Here is a 17,545-nt window from a genome sequence, read left to right on the forward strand (position 1 = left end):
GCTCCGCTGGGAATTAACCCCGCCAGAAGACTCTCACACGGCCTTCGCGCGCTGCTTCGAAGCGCGGGCGAAAGAGAGATCCCCCCCCCTCCTATAACACCACACGTATTAATTAAACTCTCCTGGAGGGGGGGGAGGAGGTAAGGCTAATAAAAGTGATTAGAGGCATTATTCACGGGACCAGGACGCCGCGGGAGGGGATTGGGGGAGGACAAATGACTCTGCGCAGGACGTCACCAGTCCAAGAGGTCCTAGAGTAGAGAAGGGACCTAGGTCTGACAAGCAGTCCACTTTGCGAACATCAGCTCGAGGAAGGATGGATGTCCCTGTCACAGGAATATAAGAATTCCTTCGGAAACAAGTTGCCAGGAAATTGTTTGTAATACTAGTGAATTTAGGCAACACATTGCTAAGGTTATTTTTGCCTACATAAAATTCGTTGTTAGAAACAAAACTGAAAATCTTCATTCTTAATTTTGATGGAATTTTTATTCAAGAATAATTTTTTACTCCATGTAAAAGATTATTTATTTTATTTTATTATGCTTATTTATGTGTGCAGTTAGTATAGTAAGCTATTAGGGAAAGGAATTGCAAATAACTTTAAATAATTGCGGCACTGGGACAACACAAATCATAAATGCCCGGGTAAGAAACGGAATCTCTGTATTACTGCGAACACTATTTTTTTTGTAGTGATACAGATGCTTTCATGTAAATGTACAAACGTACTATATTTGTAATTTTACATGACTATTTCAGTTCCATTTACAACAAAGATACAGTCGCGGAGTGTCAGCCGCCATAGAGTCATGGTCCATTTAGACTTGTCTCAACACTTTTAAAATCAAATTTTTGAGAAATGACACCAATTGTGAAGACATATTAAACAAAAAAAAATTGGTTGTCTGTAAAGTCGGTTTATGGACGATAGTTTAACGTGAAAACGTCATAACAAAACATAGATGAAATTATTGCATACTTTAATATATGAAATTCAATCATTTTTATTGAATTATCACTATTTTGTATGGATAAAAAGGAGGAGTGAAATTAAATTTACAATTGAATTGATAAATTTACTTTTATTTGCACTCATTAGGCCTAATTCAAATATGTTTATTACTTTAACGAAGAGATTATTTTAACTATAACTTTTATACATGTTTGCTATTTAACTTCTTCCAATCTGTGTTATTTTGTTAAGGATAGGACGATGATAGGAAAAGTAGGAAACGAATGGGAGTGTTTCAAGTTTAATGTGCCTGGAAAAAGTCAAATCGATGGTTGTTCCAATCGAGTGGAAGAGAGATAGATGCCGTGCATGCGTACAATGAGCGTAACGGGACACAGCGTAACGGGACAATGAGTCATCATTTTTCGTGCGTGCAGCCGGCGTTCCTCAATTTATTGGACGTTGTCACGTCAAAAGGTTTTGCACCATTTGTTTTTCCATGCAAGTACGTAGCCATAAGTTCACTGTGAACAGTCAAAGAAATACAAAAATTTTCGTCACTAGAACACACAATTTACTGTACAGAACTAACGGAAATTCTTAAATCTTATGCATTAATATTTCAAGTTAACTGGATGATAAATAACTTTCTTTTTTAGTAGTGTAATACAACGCAAACACAGAAAGTTTTTCGAAGCGTCAAATTGGCAGTAAATCTGAAACAGTAGTTCTGAGCATCAACATGTTATATTTAATACGCTGCCTTAAAACATTTGCCACCCAATAAGACCTTTCCTATTTTTTATGCATTTGTGAGCAAGATTTTCTGTTGAAGTAACACATTTGTATATCACTGACAGTTTTTTGCAGTTTAACTTGATACATGTAGGCATGGTCCCTGGATTTATAGCCAAGATGACTTGGCCTCCAGCGAAGGAATATTAAAATGACTTTTCAAGCAGGTCCTATAAAACTTTAAGTTAATGGTAAACTATTATTAATTTTACACAGCCTCTGACAAATTACAAGGTAATGATTTTTAGTAGGTTTGTAATACGTTTCTTTTGACGTGACAAAGTCTAATAAATCGATGAACGCCGGCTGCACGCACGAAGAAGTGTCCCGTAACGCACATTTTCACGTTACGCTGTGTCCCGTTACGCTCATTGTACGCTTGCGCCGCATCTATCTCTCTTCCACTCGATTGGAACAACCATCGATTTGACTTTTTCGAGGCACATTAAACTTAAAGCACTCCCATTTGTTTCCTACTTTTCCTATCATCGTCCTATCCTTAACAGAATAACACAGATTGGTAGAAGTTAAATAGCAAACATGTATTAAAGTTATAGTTAAAATAATCTGTTTGTTAAAGTAATAAACATATTTTAATTAATGAGTGCGAATAAAAGTAAATTTATCAATTAAATTGTAGATTTAATTTCACTCCTTCTTTGTGTCCATACAAAATAGTGACAATTGAATAAAAATGATTCAATTTTATTCATAAAAGTATGCAATCATTTCATAAATGTTTTGTTATGATGTTGTCACGTTAAACTATCGTCCGTAAACCGACTTTACAGACAACTATTTTTTTATTTACAGTAAATATGTTTGTTTTATAAACTAGCAAGTGAAGCGAGCGCGGGAGACATTGCCGCTTGGCGCGCCAGTTGCCTGAGCAGCCTGCTGTCCCCGCGCACACGCATGCCTTCAGGGATTGAAGCGGCTCAGCGCTGTCATCTCCCCCGGTGGCCTGGGTACTCCGCGGTAAGCCTCATTGTTCTGGATGCTTCGAGCGTCGGGTCGGCCCGGACGACGCAACACGTCACGACCACACCAGGCAACTCCAGGAAGACTGTCAAGGGCAAAAAGCGGCAACGCCGGCCTCCGCGGGAGTTCCGATATCTCCGAAAGAGCGAGTTGAGTTAAGTGTGAGTTCGGCGAAGAGGGTGAGAGACCCCCTGAGAGTGCGCGACGCGGAGTGCGACGGGACCGTGCGAGTGCGACTGAGTGGCGCGAGACTGTGTGAGTGTACATGCGTGAGGTGAGGGGCGAACCACTGTCGAGCCCAGCTCCAGTGAGGAGTGCGGTCTGTGGACAGGACAGACACTAAGTTATTTGTGATCAGACATTAGGTGTGATGAGTAATTTAAGTATAAGTAGTAGTTAATTAAAAATGTATAGAATTAATTGGGCTGGTCTTAAGAACCCTTGTTTCCACCCGTTACAATATAAATTTTCGAACACATATTTTCACAGACATCACAATTTAAATCCTTGAGTTATTAAATAAAATAGTGTACGGGTGCTATGCTAGTAAAATATTTATGGTTTAAATAGAGTTAAATGCTAATATCGTGTTTATGTGTTTGTACAATATTTGTTTTTGTAATACTGACCACGTGATAGCATTTTAACGAGTCTTCCTAGCGAGTTCATTTCATGTTATTAAACGAAATTTTAGCAACAGCCTTTACGCAACTGTAGCTTGTTTGGCTGAACAATTGCTCACCAGAGTGGCTGCGCCATTTGTATCATACACTCACTCCATCTAAATGTTTATTTAAACATTGATACTACAGTAGGCTTTTGTGTGTGGTGTAAATATTGCACAGCTATACTTGGTTTTCTGCAAATAATTTATTAGTATCAATTATACAATAATTTAAACAAAATCTTTTTCAAAAATTGGCCATAGCTACATGATGTATAAGTACAGAGTTAATATTTTGCAATTGGTGCACTTTTCCTATGGATAACTCTCAATCAACGAGGCAATCTCAATAAAAAGTAATATCGAACAATAGGAAACCAAGTTCACCCGACTCCCAAGTAAGAAGCTAATGAACATGTTGCATTTGCGCGAGTATGTGTAACACTGTGCAGTCTATAGTCAATGAACCCTTGAGTATTGTTCAGTCTCTACTTAATGTTAAGAAACAATTCCTGCTTCCCATAAGTTTACATCATTATTTTTGTTTACAGTTTAGACCTTATAGTATTATATTGTTTAATAAATAACATTATTTTGTATAGAACTAACTTCTTGTCTTATACATATTAACTGCTAAAACTACATTAAAATTAAAAAATTAAAAATGAAATGGTTAAGGAACATGATCAACCTGCCATCTATTTAATATATAAAATATACACAAATTGTCATTAAATTAATTTTTCACTTTAAGGGTACATTATTTTAAGATATATGGAATCATTTAACTTAAATTAAAGAACAATCTATGTGAAAAATTATTTTCTCACATTTACAAAGTCTTTTTGATTCATTTTTAAAAAATAGTTAGAGTCCATTTTAAGAACAAAATTATTAATTTAAGAGTTTTTTTAGTACTCGCTAAAAATCAATGTTGTTAATAGTTTCTAAAAACTTTTTTTCCAAGAATATTGATATTATAGAATGATTTTAAATGCAAATAAATATTTGCAAAAAATACTTTTTATAAATTAATACATTTATATAATTCATACTAAAAAATTAATTTTATAACAATTAATTTTGAATTATTACATAAAATATGTTTGATGACTCTTTTTATTAATTACATTAATAATAGAGAAATAATATACTATGTCACTATGGACATTTACTACATAATTCACAACCAGTTAGTTCGAGATTTCGACTGTTACTACACTTTATTATTTTTGTACCTATATGAAACAAAAATATTCAGTGAAAATTACAGATATTTGTAAATTTAAACATTTACATAAACACAACTGTATCACTACAAATTAGTATTCGTATTCTTACGCAGGTATTTGTGTTTTGCTGTCACAGTTAAAGTTATTTGTAAAAAGTTCCCTTGCTAGTTTTCAAATATTAACTGCACACAATAATTTGTTCAAAACAATTATGCTTGATTTAAACATAAATTAAAATATAAAATATTGTACCAATTTTCGTAAGGTACACCAGTATTAACTTTAAAAACTAATTTTATATATACAAAAATAACCATAGCCGTGTGTTGTGCAAAGTTACAATATATTTATTGTAGTGTTATTATAAACTACTTCTTGGCAAATGCTTTCCAAAGGAATCTTTATGTGAGGTTTATAAGAGAAAATAAAATAATTAAAAAAAAAACCTTTCTAGAATTATAATAAAGTCTCATTATTTATTGAGTATTAGTGCATGGAGTGAGAAGACTAAAAGAGACTTCAGCGGATAATGGCCAGTTCGTAGCTTGGCTCCGAAGCTTTTATCTGCAAGTCGCACCGCGCGTTCGTGTGATTAATACTTTCCCATCAGCGGTCCTAAGTCTTGCATTGCCAGCGGTCGAAACACCTCTTTGTATCCCGCAGCACAATTTGCATGAAAATGCGCTTAACTCCATCATCTGGGGAGCTGGTCGTAATTACAACTGCCACCCTGGGTCTCCGCTAACGTTACCTATTCCTTGTTCGAGTTGCTCCCATACGGATAGATACTTCTTCCTGCATAGCTGTCTACAGATTTGAAGTATGTGCTGGTATAGTCGTTTGCACTTCTAACAGAAACTCAAAACACGTGATACAGCATATGAAAAAAACTGAATTTGTAATGGAAAAACACATTTTTAGGAAATTATACATTAAATTTTTTTGTTACAGTTACGAATTTCGCAACGTTTTCCTGGAAAATTAATAAACTAATTCATCAGCTTCACAAGCAGTAATGCAAATTTTCTGCCAATTAGGTACTGATTTCTTGATGTTTCTTAAATAAATAATTTCGTTTCTCTAAGAAAATTTCTAGGATGATACAAACATTTTTAAATAACAAAATAGTGACAACCTGTCAACAATTCCACCAATTATAGTCAGCAATATTTTAGGCTTCTGCTATGCTTTAAAGACGTATTATAGAATGTCAAACATTTAATAGAATCTTATGTAATTGCAAAATTTACTAGCATTATTTAGTTTCAAAGAAACTATTCCTGGTGTTTAACAACATAAACTGAATTGCAAGCGTTCTTGAAAGAATTTATACTGTTTATTTATGGCTGAAATTAGATTTTACTTGACGTTTTGCCCGATTATTGCTTAAGTATGGGAGAGAAGGTACTCTATGTTTATAAATAGTTTTCACTTAACAATAGGAAATAACGGCATACTTGTAATCAAATAATATCCTTCTCATTTATGCAAGTTATCTAAAATTGTCTTAAAGGTTCTAAGTGATAATATTTATTGTGAGTGTGAAATAAATGCAACCTTTCAAAGTTTATTTTAGATACGAATATAATGAGATCAAACAACTTACGTAAATTTTAACATAGAAACTTTGGTATAATGGAATACTAATAATATTTACACATTTTTTCTTTCTTTTTAGTATCTAAAAATGTATAAAACTTAATGATGTCAATTCTTATAACTTAAGAAACGTACAAACTGATCAATAATATGGTTGAAATAAATATGAAAATGAGATTTCTTATTAGACTCTACCATCCTCACTTCGAAACAAAATATTGAATAGTCATTAAAATCGTATCTACTCGGACACATTGTGAGAAAGGCTATTACTTAGCTTAAGAACAAGATTCCTTGTGAGTAATGAGAATGTGTAAAAACTCAGTTCATAGCAATGAAACACAGTTTCTGCAGCTTTAGCGTGCCCCATTCAAGCAGGGATCTGACCGCTTCGGATGTTACACTTCTCCCTGGTGAAACAAAGGTACCGGGTTCAACCCTATATCCATGGAATGTTCGAACCACCACATTAACTTCCAGATTGTAAACTCCTCTTCTTCTAAAGCTGGTTCTTTTCACTTGACGTCACATCCACCTTTTGTCTTCACGGTGATGAGCGGTTCAATTTTTTTTTAAGTTTCTCTAGGTAACTGGTAAAATATTTTAAATATCTCCTAATTTTATAATTATTGGGGATTTCTAGCTTCTCTCTATAGTAAATATGCAACACGGATCGACTCTTATGCGCTGACTAAGTGCGACATTTAATTATAGAAAATATATTGCATTATCTCCCTTAATATATTTACTAGTTGAAAAATCCGACTTTTCCCGGGCTAAAAACATTATAATATAAGGAACATTACTACTGAGTTTCAAGTCTTTAGGACACTGAAAAACTGGAAATCGCACAATCTTGGAGCCTCAAGACTATGCATCAGCAAGACCGGGACTCCAATCTTCAGCTTCATGTTGTGGGAAGGCAGGTAACCCCCAGGCAAGACGTGACGGACGCACCAAACCATGGCGCGTTACAAATTCAAGGCAACGCCATTTATTGACGATGCTTTGAATTAAACTTTCATTAGTGCTGTTAGTTCGCTAGCAGCTGCGAGCTTCACTAAGCGGATGGGTTTCGCCAAGGAGAAAGATAGGAAGTTTTCCAGACCTTACTATATGACCGCGTGGCGGACATAGAGAAACTAAAAACTCACTGTTTGTGTGCCTATGACCTACCTCCCATGGTTTTCTATTTACCTCTTTTTACTCCCTTTGTGATGGAATTTCATAATTATATGTAGTCTATGTCACTCTCCTGCCTGTAAACTATCTATATGCAAAAAATCATGTTGATCCGTTGCTCCATTTCTGCGTGAAAGTAGGACCAACAGATAACATACTTTCGCATTTATAATATTTGTTGGGATTCGTTCGAAGTAACTTTAATTAGTAAACTGCAAGTTTTTTTGACCGAAACGTCGGAGAAACGATAAACGGAAAAATTACTTTTTTTGTTAAATATGTTTCGGCAGTATGTCTTTCGGTCTAGCGCCTGTTGAAAAGCGGCCTGTTGCCGAAGCTGAGACGTTTTCCCAGAAAGTTAGGTTTCCCGGTTTCTGGTCAAATGACTGCTGCCTAGCCCAACGTTAAACACCTTCGCCGCAGCCCGTGAATCAACGACGCGCGCGTACCGCAAGTTTCCCCGCGACCAGACTGTACCAGCTTCATGGCCTCGTGGAGGCACCCTGTGTGATGCTGGTCTGTCCCACTGACTTATTTTTTGGTCTCTTTCCTCCTGTTAGCCGCCTATTTTCCTCCGCGCCATATCCTCCCAGTCGCTCCCGAGGGAATGCAGCCTGTACAAACAAATCACGAAGTGGCCCGAGTCATAAATTACCCGCTTGGCAGGCCAGGGCGAAGTTTCGCATAACTTACAGTTCATACCCGTCTCGACAAAAAAAATTGGTTGTCTCTAAAGTCGGTTTATGGACGATAGTTTAACGTGACAACGTCATAACAAAACATTGATGAAATGATTGCATACTTTTATGAATAAAATTGAATCATTTTTATTGAATTATCACTATTTTGTATGGATACAAAGAAGTAGTGAAATGAAATCTACAATTTAATTGATAAATTTACCTTTATTTGCACTCATTAATACAAATATATTTATTACCTTAACGAAGAGATTATTTTAACTATAACTTTTATACATGTTTGCTATTTAACTTCTTCCAATCTGTGTTATTCTGTTAAGGATAGGACGATGATAGGAAAAGTAGGAAACGAATGGGAGTGTTTCAAGTTTAATGTGCCTCGAAAAAGTCAAATCGACGGTTGTTCCAATCGAGTGGAAGAGAGATAGATGCGGCGCAAGCGTACAATGAGCGTAACGGGACACAGCTTAACGGGACAACGAGTCATCATTTTTCGTGCGTGCAGCCGGCGTTCATCGATTTATTTGACGTTGTCACATCAAAAGTATGACAGGACATCCACTCAAGCTCTGAACCAGAAAGAAGTTTGCTCATGTTTCTTTTTCCTACTTATATTTATGTTACAAGTTCTGATGATATTGTGAAATGTCCAAGATTCCGTCTAACTTGTCTTAAGTAGCTTGGCTTCTGGGTTGTAGCCGCGTCCTTGGCGAATAATTCACCGACGTCTCGGTCAACATCGCAGTGGCCATCATCACGGAGCAGTTACCTACTGGTATGTAGCCGCTCCCCGATGATGGTGACTGCAATGTCGACCGAAACGTCGGTGAATTATTCGCCATGGACGTGGCTACAACCCAGAAGCCAAGCTACTTCAGACAATGGTCGTGAAAGTCTGCCAACATTATTAACTTGTCTTAAATTTTACAGTACTCAAAAGTAGTAGCCTACATATTTCACAAATGTTATTTCAAAGCCACACGTGATTTTTTACAAATACTACCAATAAGATGAAGTTATTTCCAACCACAGTTGTCAGAACTACACTGGCAGAAGAATACGTAGTCAGTTTGAAGTTCTTTAGAGAACTGTAAAATTTAAGACATGCTATATGTGTCAGGTACTTTATACACCATTTGTATGCTCTAAAATTCTATAATGAGGGGTAGCGTTTGGCAATGAAGGCACGAACAGTAAATCTGTAACAGTGTTGACGAACATTGAGAACGTTGCACACACGATCGTTCTGCTCTCGTAACGGAGTTCTTTCTGAATTCAGCTACTTTCTTCAGTCAACACAAGAAGGTGACACTTGTAACATTTTTTTCCCTTTATCTCAAGTCCTAGATCCTTTCGTGAGTGTACCTTAAGCGAATGAAGTGTGCACTGACGATATTCTTAGGAATTTCACAATTATTTTAACTGCAGGTAATATGGTGTAATTCAATAAATGAAGTCACTGGTTTTGAATAAGTTTGAGTTCACAAAAAAAATTTTGAAATTTTACAAAAGATTCCTTTGGAAACCAGTTGCCAAGATATAGTTTGTAATACTACAAGAAATATATTGTAAATTTGTACAACTCTTGGCTATGGTATTTTTTGCATATATGAAATACGTTTTTGGTAGTTAATACTTATTTTTTTTTTACAAAAATTTCCCAAAAAAATTATATTTTAATTGATTTTACATTCAAGAAAATTTTTTCCAAATCATGTATAAAGATAAGCGAATATTCACAATTTGACTATATTTACTTGCACCATGCTCATTATGTGCACACTTAATGATCAAAAGCTGCCCAGGGAACGATTTACAAATAACTTTAACATTATAAAGTATTGGGACACCTAAAACATAAATTTCTGGATAAGGATTTAAATCCAGTATAACTGCGATCACTTTTTTGTAGTTGTACAGTTTTCTTTTTCGTGTAAATGTACAAATGCACAAATATGTGTAATTTGACATTAATATTCCTGTTCCATTATAAATAATGTCCCAGTGTAGTGATGGCCCAGGGGGAGGGGGGAGGGGGCACACGCCGGCCACAGGCTGTTCACAAACGAAGCAGCCAAGCGTCGACAATCACCGGCCGAGGAAGAATGTTTCCAACCCAGACTCGGCGAGAAAAGAAATGCTCTTTCATCCTCTACACGCTACGTATTTACGGCTTTTACAACTTGTTTCCTTCAGTAAAGTCTTTCTTCGCGCGGTTGTAAGCTCATCATTACGAAAGGATTTACATGAAATGTGAAAGAGACGAGGAAAAAAAAGAATAGCTCGAGTGTAAATAGAAATTTCACTGTAGCATTAAAAATAACGCTAGTTTATTACTTTATTTAAAAGAGAGTTTAAAAATTTTGTTTCCTGCTTGAAAAATCGGCAACGAAGCTTCAACAGGCTTTCAAGGAGGATGCTATGAGCCGCACACCAGCTTCAGAGTGACTTGGGCGCTTTAAACGTGGTGGGATGAGTGCTGAAGACCATGCTCGTTCTGCGCACCCTTCAGCATCTCGAAACGATGAAAACATCGGAAAAATCTGAGAAAATATCAACGAGGATCGTCGTTTCACGATCGACGAAATTTCAGAAGACAGAAAAGTGAATTGAAGCTCATGCCAGCGGATTTTGACTTTGGATTTTCAAATGAGACGTGTTGCCGCTAAATTTGTTCCTTGCCTTCTCAAACAGGATTTAAAAAAAAAAAAAAACATTCGATTGAGGTTGAGCCAGGACTTGAAAAAAGAGATTGAAAGTTATTCAAACGTTTTGACCAAAGTCATCACAGGTGATGGGAGTAGGTGTTACGGGTATGACCCAGGAACCAAGCAAGCGTCAAACCAGTGGAAGACTCCCAACTCCCCCAGACCAAAAAAAGCGAAACAAGTGGGGTCGAATGTTAAGACAATGATCATTGTAATTTTTAATGTTCGTGGAATTGTGCACAGGCAATTTGTTCCCCTGGCCAGAATGTTAACCAGCACTTTTATTTGGAAGTTGTAAGACGTTTGCGAGAGGTTGTGCGGAGGAAACGCCCGGAACATTGGGATCAGGTGACTGGTTCCTTCACACGGCCTGACGAGTGGACCGCTACATGGCCTCTCAGGGGTGGTCTGTCGTTCCCCACCCTGTGTATCAGCTAGACCTAGCCCCGCGCCACTTCTTCCTGTTTCCTGTAAAAGAGAGGTGTTCTGACGACGCGGAGGCAGTAGAAACCGCTTCGCAAACGGCACTGGAGGATATCAAAGTTGAAGAGTTCCAGAGGTGCTTCGAACAGTGGGAAGAAAGACTTAAGAAGTGCATCGCATCTAATGGAGAGTACTTTAAAGTGACTAAACGAATTTTGTCAAAATGTTAGTAAATAAATTTTTTTATTACAAAAATTTGGTCTTTTTTTAGGTCCACTCTCGTAGACCTCAACATTAATGAAAGATTTTTTCTTAAGATTTTTTTATTTTTCGTACTAACCAAAACAGTTTAAAATAAAACATCATTGCTTCGATTTAAGATTTTATTTTATTTCTTCATACATTTGGAAATTAATACTCAGTTTTTATTTTCAAAATTCAATTGTAGCCAACTTCAGATCGCATGACTTGCAGACTAATGATTGGATTTGTTACAAGCTTGTGAAGTAATTTAAACGAACCTCGTATATGAAAGTTAAGGAAAATAGCATGGGTGTGAAAAATCGGGTGAAATGACAGTTTCCCTCCGAGATCCGCCAGTTGGAGCACAGACTAGCCCAGGGGTTAGCAACCAGAAGCTCGCGAGACACCTGCAACTCTCTTCGCAGTATTTTTCGGCTCTCAACTCCCTGCGCTGCCGAACATTTGAAGCGGCCAATCACAACGCAGGATTCAACCTGTGCTCTGCGGCCCTGCCTACACTCGTCCAGGGGCTTTTCTGTTTCAATAAACAATAAACTAAAAAAAATTACGTATTCTTGTTTCATCATTAGAGCTCTACTAATGACTACCATATTTTTTTTACGATTAATTGTTTTTCTGAGTAGCCTTTAAATGAAGACTTTATGTTGAATTTGTGGAGAAAATATTTTCTACGTGATAACGTCTTATAAATCGATGAACGCCGGCTGCACGCACGAAAAATTGTCACGTTCATCCTGAGCCGAGCGTGTAAGAACCGGCCAACCACCGTGCGAGAAAATCTTCTATATTATCAAACAGGTTAAGGCGGGGCTTTTTAACTAATTGTTCGTGATTATATTTAAACAAATTATTTAAATTAAATTTGAAAAAAACTGTAAATAATATTTGAAAATTAAAAAAGTATGCAAATTTTCATCAATGTTTTCTTATGACGTTATCACGTAAAATTATCGGCCATAAACCGAATTTACAGACATTTTTTTTACATGAACTTGTTTTTCTAATTAGCCTTTAAATTAGGACTTTATTTTGAATTTATGAATAAAAAATTTTTATTTTATCTGGTTTTATCATCTTAAAATTCCCTGTGGATGCAGAGAAAATACACGTCGCGACTCTCTACATAAACAGGAGAATGTGTTGACTTAAGGGGATGCCTTCCATTTCAGGTCAAGATCTTATATTTACAATAATTACAGATAAACTTGTAGACTTTTTCAATTGTTTAACTATCACGAAATGAAAAATATATACAGCGCATACTTTATGCATAATTATCTGCCAAAGTTACATTTTTAACGGGTTTTTTCAGGGTTGTACAAATAAGGACAATTTAATTTATTGCAGAACTGAAACTTTTTAGGTTTAATAACAATGCCACTGGCTACTTCAAGAAAGGGTTTCAATTTATCTCAGAAAATATTAATTAATTTTACCTGGCATTTCAAAATTTTCAAATTTGTTACGATTTTGACATCCAAGAAACATTAAATGAGTTTTTATGATAGAAATGCAAACCATATCATGAAGTAGCCAGTGACATTGCAGGTAAACCTAAAAAGTTTCAGTTCTGCAGTAAATTAATTTTTCCTTATCTGTACAACCCAAAAACGTTTTAAAAATGTAACTTTGGCAGCTAATTATGCAAAAAGTATGCGCTGTAAATATTTTTTATTTCGTGAAAGTTAAACAATTGAAAAAGTCTACAAATTGATCAGTGATCAGGATAAATACAAAATCATGACCTGAAATGTTTGGCTCATCTCGCCCGGACGTCTCCCCGCCGTGTGGAGGGGGAGGAGGGGGCAGACAGGACTGCTGGAGGGGGGACCAGCCATCCCCTCCCCCGCTGCAACATCCAATCCCAGGCCGCAGCGGGGCGCCGGCTCGCCGCCTGTCCGGCACACTCGGCGGCTCGGACCATAGAGTAGAGGCGGGCGTAGACACACTCTCGCCGCCGCCGGCCTACCGTCTGCACACCTGTTGCGCTGCAACTGCTTTCATGTAACACATATCTGTCATGTTTCTGTTACATGTGTTGTGTTGTCCCAGTACCTCCGTTCCCTGAATAGCTTTCCAGCATTAACTCCACCTACAAATTAGCACGTTAAAACAAAATACAGTCAAAATACTAATACTTATTCGATTATTTTTTTCGTGATTTATAAAATTATGCTTGAATGAAAAATCGATTAAAATGTAAAAAAAAAAGAGTCAATTCTAGTTAGTAATACTCAGTAATATCTAGAAAAACGTATTTCATACATGCAAAAGTAACAATAGCCTTGTATTCAACAAATAAACAATATCTTTCCTGTAGTGTTACAAACATGGCAAATGGTTTCCAAAGGAATCTTTTTAGTGAAAAATCAGAATTCTTTTTTTCTGTGTGTAAGCGTAGACACATGTATTGGTTTACAAATGACATATCAACAAATACGTTTGGTTCAAATCATCATCTCAAACTTTTGCTTTTATTTTCTGGCTTTAATAAATAAGGCCTGGGAAAGTTGACATATTAAATTACCTTTAGAATATACTCCACGTCCTCTGCATACTAAGGTAAATATCATATGTTCATTGTTAGACGTACGGAAATTTTACGGATTAATTTGTTCGCAAGCTAGGATGGAACCCTACATGGCTGTAACGTGCATATTTGGACACGCATTTCTATGACCGAGAGCCCACAATGCCCAGCTACGATATAAGTAATTGTAATTGAATCACTTAGAGCCCACAATATAGGAAAAAAGGTTCTCCCTAAGAAATCAACAGACATTTGTATTTTAGTCTCACACCATACGAATTCGCGAAATTTCCGCGTCTCTGTTCATTGGGTTCTTTTTAACTTAACTTGGTTGTTCGTGATTCGATAATACTTTGGTTGAGATTTTCTCATTAGCTCTGAGTAGGCCTACTTCAAGGTGATTGCGAGTCAATTACAGGAGTCGGGAGGTATAATAATTGGAATATTAGCCTATCGCAAAATGAAACTTCAAACTCTTTCAGTCTCTTCTGATAAAGTTTGCAGGTTCAATGACCTCCAGGCTCCACACCCAACAGTCCTCCTCTCTTGAGTCGATATCGCTCGCTCGTTGGCTTCTGACTGACACGTGTCGAGTGGGCTGCTCGTGTTTCTTCTCTATCTCGCATTGCAAACACTGCGGGTGTGACACAATCTCTGGCCCAGTTGCACGCGTCAAAACCCTAAAGGTATTTGGAGTTCAACCTCTCGCCAGGCTTGGCATTTAAAGGGGGGGAAGGGGAAAAGACAATAAGGGACAGCTGCTTCATTCCGAAGTGGGAAAAATATAAACAACAAATTTCTGAATAATGGATCAACATGTCGGTTGTTGGTACGAGGGTTATTTTTTTTTTCAACCTCCGATCGGCTGTAATAAAAATACGGGAATGAATTAGTGTGATTACAGTTTCATTTCTCCATGGCATGCCCATTAATCGATACCCTAATCGATCGTACATGAATCGACACGTCTCGTAGTGTTTACCCCCTTCCACCAACCACGTGGAGCGGCCAACTCACACCTCAGTTGAAGCTTGGTTATGGGAATGTCAACATGGCTGCAACGATAAACTGTACGGTGAAATGCGAGCTGCGTGGAGTCATCCGTTTCTTACAGGCAGAAGGGCACACCAATGATGAACTGCAGAGCACTGTTAAAACGTGGCTGAATAGGCAGGAGGCATCATTTTATGCAGAGGGTATTGGAAAGCTGGTGCATCGGTACGACAAATGCCTCAATCTGCACTGTGATTATGTGGAAAAATAGAGTAAAGATGTACGTTTCTTTTGACATTTAAATAATTTCCCAATTCATTCCCGTTTTTTTATTGCAGCCGATCGGAGGTTGAAAAAAAATAACACTCGTATTTTAACACTTTAAAAAAAATTATTACGAAATGTAGATTCTGCGTCATCTGTGAGAAGCCTATAGAACTACAACCTGTATGATTTCTCATAAAATTAAAACTCTTCCGAAGGGTATCCCCTCCTCCAACCTTTTTCGTTTTGTTAACTGTTTGAGTTACTCTAAGGCAGAACAACAAATTCAAGGAAGGTATCGTGTTAACATTTCGGAAATAGCCGGTAAATAAAGTAAATGACGAGAAAAAAAAGGGGGTTGTCTGTAAAGTCGGTTAACGGACGATAATTTTACGTGTTAATGTCATAAGAAAACATTGATAAAAAATCGCATACTTTTTAATTTTCAAATATCATTTACAGTTTATGCAAATTTGATTTAAATAAAAATGTTTAAATATAATCACGAACAATTAGTTAAAAAGCCCACCTTAAACCGTTTGATATTATAGAAGATTTTCTCGCACGGTGGTTGGACGGTTCTTGCACGCTCGGCTCAGGCGGAACGTGACAACTTTTCGTGCGTGCAGCAGGCGTTCATCGATTTAAAAGACGTTATCACGTAAAAAAAACTATGAACTGTGAGAGAGAGACTAATAGATTCCACCTTGACGGAATTCACCTGTACCTGACGGAATGCTGCATACCAACCAATGCTTTAAAAACTGGCATATGTTCAAGCAGCTTCCAACCTTGCTCTTTTATTTTCACTCACTCTAAAATAACCACAAGTTCCACCCCCACTCCCCCCGCCAACCCTTTTTTTTTACAAACTCTCTTTGATCGCACCTTTAACAATGCGACGGATATAAACTGCCCGTTCGTTTATTTGGCACGTAGCTTGACTTTCTAAGCGAATGAAGTACGACTTTTAAAAATATCGCGTGAAAACTGGCCAATTTCCGCGGTGAAGTTGGTTGCAAGTTGGTATTCAGCGTGAAGGGTTTCTGGGTTCGCGTCCCGGTTGAAACATTGGCATGGATTTGTATCGTCTGAATTTGTCAAAAAATATTACAAATTAAGTAACAAATATTAAAATTAAACAAAGCATTCTGAATGAAACGTAATAAATAGGAATGGTAGTCTCAATGGGGATAAAAATTACCAGTGAATTTAATCTTTTTATACACTAGACATAAATAATTAAATAAAAGTTCTGCTCACAAACAGTGTTTGCACTATTTTAAACTAAGTTCATTTAACACACTGCAAAGAAAGTTGCTCTTTAGTAGATATAAAAAGCGACTGGATATAATCGCCTGTTCAATTACCTCTAGGATAGACTCAACAGTCTGCTGCTTACTCAGGTAAATGTCCCTTGTATATTGGCTTCTTACCCGAGAGATTACTTAGCTTAGGTTGTCCGTGAGTAGTTTATATTGGGAGCTCCTGGCACAGGTTCAAAGTTGAGGTGTCTGAGGAGCCGGCTGCCATCTTGAATTATGAGGTGACGGTTGCATATTGGATGTTCTTGACCTCAACTTTTGACCCTCACATGGCGGCCGTTTTTGTTCCGCCATTTTTATTACAATGTCAATACTGCCATATTGAATTCTAGATTATTCTTGGATTATGATGTCTCATCCACCATTTTGAAATCTTTCATTTTGGATTCCACCATTTTGAAATTATGACATTACCATTGAAATTTTCTTTACGGCCACCATTTTGAAAATTTGTATTTATTAAGCTAGAAAATCGGTACATTTTTAAAAATTATAAAAAAATCCTTAAAAACGAATTTAGAAAAATTTTAGTAAAAAACGCACTTACATCATGGAGTCCTCGGTTCGAATCCAACCAGGGCAAAAAAAAAATGGCGACAGATCCTCCACTTGTGGTAGCAGCTGGCATACTGACCTCCCACAACTCTCATCAATAAAAATATTTCATCAGCTAGTTTGACGTCTTGGGTTATGACGTCACAGCCACCAACTTGTATTTTAACATCACGTCCACCATCTTGTTTAAATCTTCCGGAGGTCGCCATCTTTGGTGTCGTCACCGTCACCTTTCGGGGTCAAGGTCAAGGTCAATGTCATCCAAGATGGCCGCATGACGTCATAATTCAAGACGGTGGTCAGATCCTCAGACGCATACCCTTTAAAATATTATACTTACTACATAGTCTGGGTCTATAATTCCCGCATTACTA

This window comes from Bacillus rossius, chromosome 12, assembly GCF_032445375.1.
Source record: "Bacillus rossius redtenbacheri isolate Brsri chromosome 12, Brsri_v3, whole genome shotgun sequence".
NCBI lineage: Eukaryota > Metazoa > Arthropoda > Insecta > Phasmatodea > Bacillidae > Bacillus > Bacillus rossius.